The sequence below is a fragment of the Artemia franciscana genome, unplaced genomic scaffold (assembly GCF_032884065.1).
Source record: "Artemia franciscana unplaced genomic scaffold, ASM3288406v1 Scaffold_1942, whole genome shotgun sequence".
Taxonomy (NCBI): domain Eukaryota; kingdom Metazoa; phylum Arthropoda; class Branchiopoda; order Anostraca; family Artemiidae; genus Artemia; species Artemia franciscana.
Window position 1 is genome coordinate 14,193 of NW_027063024.1, and position 4,694 is coordinate 18,886.

General features: G+C 35.0%; 1 long non-coding RNA gene across 1 annotated transcript; it reads left to right on the forward strand.

Annotated features, from left to right (window-relative positions):
• The first annotated feature begins 2,649 nt into the window (after positions 1–2,649).
• On the forward strand, positions 2,650–4,161 carry LOC136042759 (uncharacterized). Its single transcript, XR_010621413.1, has 2 exons — positions 2,650–3,142; positions 3,753–4,161. It is a non-coding gene; the product is annotated as an uncharacterized LOC136042759 (long non-coding RNA).
• Positions 4,162–4,694: the final 533 nt, after the last annotated feature.

Here is a 4,694-nt window from a genome sequence, read left to right on the forward strand (position 1 = left end):
ACCAACACTGGGATAACTGCATCAATGACGCGTGCGAAACGTCAACCTCAAGTCAAATTCGTGCATTGTTTGGCATCATTTTAACAACTTGCTCTCCATCAGCTCCTACAGAGTTATGGGAAAAATATAAGTCAAAAATGTCCGAAGATATACTCCATCAAAAACAGTTAGAGACGCCAGACATGACTTTTGATTTTACATCAGAAATTTATAACTACACTTTAGTTATTATAGAAGATTTGTGCGTACGTATGGCAAACAAACCTCTTCAGGATTTGGGAATGCCTTCATCTAACCGTATCGCTGCTGTTTCGGCATGTGTAGAATTGGATCGTGAACAAAGTTACAGTACGAGTGATCTATTGTCGTATGTACAAAATAACATTTCCAAGTTAACGTCGGAACAAAAAGACATTTATGATACGATAATGCATTGTTTCGATAACAAAGTTGGAGAAATTTTCTTTTTGGATGCGCCAGGAGGTACTGGTAAAACGTTTGTGATAAAACTGATTCTGGCATCAATTCGATCAAAAAATGGTATAGCGTTGGCAATTGCGTCGTCCGGAATAGCCGCAACATTGCTGCCTGGTGGAAGAACTGCTCATTCCGTTTTGAAATTGCCTCTGAATTTGCATTCTACAGAAACTCCCACGTGCAATATTTCCAAATCATCTGGGATGGGTAAAGTATTGCAGCAATGCAAACTAATTATTTGGGATGAGTGCACAATGGCACACAAAAAATCGCTCGAGGCTCTGGATCAATGCTTGAAAGATTTGCGAGGGAAGTCGAAACCCTTTGGCAGCACATTAATATTGCTTGCGGGAGATTTCAGGCAAACATTACCTATAATACCTAGATCAACTCCTGCAGACGAAATGAATGCTTGCCTGAAAAATTCTAATTTATGGGCACATTCAAAAACATTAAAATTAACTACAAATATGCGTGTCCGATTGCAAAACGATGACTCTGGCCAAACATTTTCAGATCAATTGCTGGCAATTAGAAACGGAAAGCTCCCAGTAGACTCAATTTCAGGACGTATACAACTACCTGCTGATTTCTGTAATTTAGTGACGTCCAAAAATGAATTGATTGAAAAAGTATTTCCGAATATTCTAAAAAATTATAAGAATAATAAATGGCTAAGTGAAAGAGCGATTCTCGCACCCAAAAATATAGATGTCCACGAAATCAACAAAATTGTTTCGACCAAAATTCGAGACCAGGCAGTCCTTTACAAGTCAGTCGACACAGTTTTCGAACCAAATGAAGCGGTTAATTATCCATCTGAATTTTTAAATTCCGTGGATCTTTCAGGGTTTCCACCACACGTGCTACAACTAAAAATAGGCGTACCAATAATACTTTTAAGAAATATCAACCCACCAAAGCTTTGCAATGGCACGCGACTTGCCGTAAAAAAACAAACAATGGAAAACCTAATAGAGGCCACAATCTTGACAGGGCCTTTTGAGGGTGAGGCTGTTCTTATTCCTCGCATTCCCATGATTCCAACGGATCTGCCTTTTCAATTTAAAATATTGCAATTCCCAATTCGATTAGCATTTGCAATCACCATTAACAAAGCTCAAGGTCAATCATTAGAAAAATGTGGTATAGATCTCAATACTGATTGTTTTTCCCATGGACAATTGTAAGTTGCATGTTCGAGGGTTGGTAAACCTGACAATCTATTTATATGCAGCGACAATTGGACAGCGAAGAATGTTGTATATTCGCAAGTTTTACGCAGTTAATTTGTATTGTATCTATCTATCTATCTATCTATATAAAAACGAGTTGTTGTTATGCATGTTTGTTTGTTTGTAAAAAGAGCGTTTGCATATGACGTCATTATTAGTACATACGGCTTTGTATATACACAGACAATGGGAAAGTCAAGAATGTTGTATATTCGCAATTTTTACGTAGTTTGAAACACATATATAAATCTATCTATATTCACAGGTGGGACACAGGGACACAACTACAATGGCACGTAACTAATATGGCGCGTAGCGACTTACGCGCGTGGGGGGGCTTGGGGGGGCGGCGAAGCGCCCAGCCAACTAGGTGTTCGGGTGGCGCGAAGCGCCACCCCAACACCTAGTATAAAAATAAGTTGCCTGTGTGTCTGTCGAGTGACGTCATGGTTGTGTGTCGACTGACGTCATGTTTGTTGACTGACGAAATTACAGACCGGGACATCGGGACACAAATGACGACCGGGCCACCAGGACATAGGGAATATAAATGACGACCGGGACACTCAAAGAGAAAGCGACCGGGACACAAGGAATGTTCGATTAGCAATCACCATCAACAAAGCACCGGGACACAAATGACGACCGGGACACAGGGAAACAACAACGGGGACGCCGGAGGGCACAGGGGGATATATAAATGACGACGGGGACACAGGGATGTTCGATTAGCAATCACCATCAACAAAGCTCAAAGGCAATCATTAGAATAATGAGGTATAGATCTGAATACAGATTGTTTTTCCCATGGACAATTATATGTTGCATGTTCAATAGTCGGTAAACCTGACAATCTATTTATATGCACAGACAATGGGACAGCCAAGAATGTTGTATATTCATAGGTTTTACGTAGTTAAATATATATATCTATCTATCTATCTATATATATAAAAATAAGTTGTCTGTCTGTGGATGGATGGATGGATGTGTCAGGTGACGTCACCTGAAAAAACTGGATTAGGTGACGTCAAAACTGAAAAAACTAAAAAAAGGCAAAAACTACAAAAAAAACTAAAAACTAATAAAAAAAATAAAAAAGCTAAAAAACTAAAAAAACTATAAAAACTAAAAAAAGGTAAAAAACTAAAAAAAATAAAAAATAAAAAAAAACTAAAAAAAGGAAAAAACTGAAAAATAAGCTAAAATAAAGGTAAAAACCAATAAAAAACTAAAAAAAAAGGAAAAAACTAATAAATGACGACACTCAAAGAGAAAGCGACCAGGACAAAAGGAATGTTCGATTAGCAATCAACAAAGCACCGGGACACAGGGAGTATAAATGACGACCAGGACATAAGTAAAAAAAAAAAAAAACTATCTATATATATAAAAATAAGTTGTCTGTGGATCTGTGGATCGTGGATCAGGTGACGTCACCATAAAAATAAGTTGTCTGTCTGTGGATGGATGGATGGATGTGTCAGGTGACGTCACCTGAAAAAACTGGATTAGGTGACGTCAAAACTGAAAAAACTAAAAAAAGGCAAAAACTACAAAAAAAACTAAAAACTAATAAAAAAAATAAAAAAGCTAAAAAACTAAAAAAACTATAAAGGTAAAAACCAATAAAAAACTAAAAAAAAAACTGAAAAAACTAAAAAAAGGCAAAAACTACAAAAAAAACTAAAAACTAATAAAAAAAGTAAAAAAGCTAAAAAACTAAAAAAACTAAAAAAACTAAAAAAAGGTAAAAAACTAAAAAAAATAAAAAATAAAAAAAAACTAAAAAAAAGGAAAAAACTGAAAAATAAGCTAAAATAAAGGTAAAAACCAATAAAAAACTAAAAAAAAGGAAAAAACTAATAAATGACGACACTCAAAGAGAAAGCGACCAAGACAAAAGGAATGTTCGATTAGCAATCAACAAAGCACCGGGACACAGGGAGTATAAATGACGACCAGGACATAAGTAAAAAAAAAAAAACTATCTATATATATAAAAATAAGTTGTCTGTGGATCTGTGGATCGTGGATCAGGTGACGTCACCTGAAAAAACTGGATCAGGTGACGTCAAAACTGAAAAAACTAAAAAAAGGCAAAAACTACAAAAAAAACTAAAAACTAATAAAAAAGCTAAAAAACTAAAAAAACTAAAAAAAAGGCAAAAACTACAAAAAAACTAAAAACTAATAAAAAAAATAAAAAAGCTAAAAAACTAAAAAAACTAAAAAAAGGTAAAAAACTAAAAAAACTAAAAACTAAAAAAAAACTAAAAAAGGTAAAAACTAAAAGAACTAAAAAAGAAAAAAATAAATGACGACACTCAAAGAGAAAGCGACCAGGACAAAAGGAATGTTCGATTAGCAATCAACAAAGCACCGGGACACAGGGAGTATAAATGACGACCAGGACACAAGTAAAAAAAAAAATTAACAAAACTAAAAAGAAGGTAAAAACTACAAAAAAACTAAAAAGAAAAAAAAACTAAAAACTAATAAAAAAACTAAAAAATCTAAAAATCTAAATAAACTAAAAAAGAAAAAAAAGGAAAAAAATAAAGGAGAAAAACAAAACTAAAAAACGAATGTATATACAGACCGGTACACCGGGATACAAATGACGACCGGGACACAGGGAATATAAATAACGACCGGGACACAGGGACACAACTACAACGAGGACACCGGGGGAAACAGGGGGATATAAATGACGACCGGGACAAAAAAACTAAAAAGAAATAAAAACTAAAAACTAATAAAAAAAACTAAAAAATCTAAAAATCTAAATAAGCTAAAAAAGAAAAAAAAAGGAAAAAAATAAAGGAGAAAAACAAAACTAAAAAACGAATGTATATACAGACCGGGACACCGGGATACAAATGATGACCGGGACCCGGGACACAGGGAATATAAATGACGACCGGGACACAGGGACACAACTACAACGGGGACACCGGGGGAAACAGGGGGATAACCTGA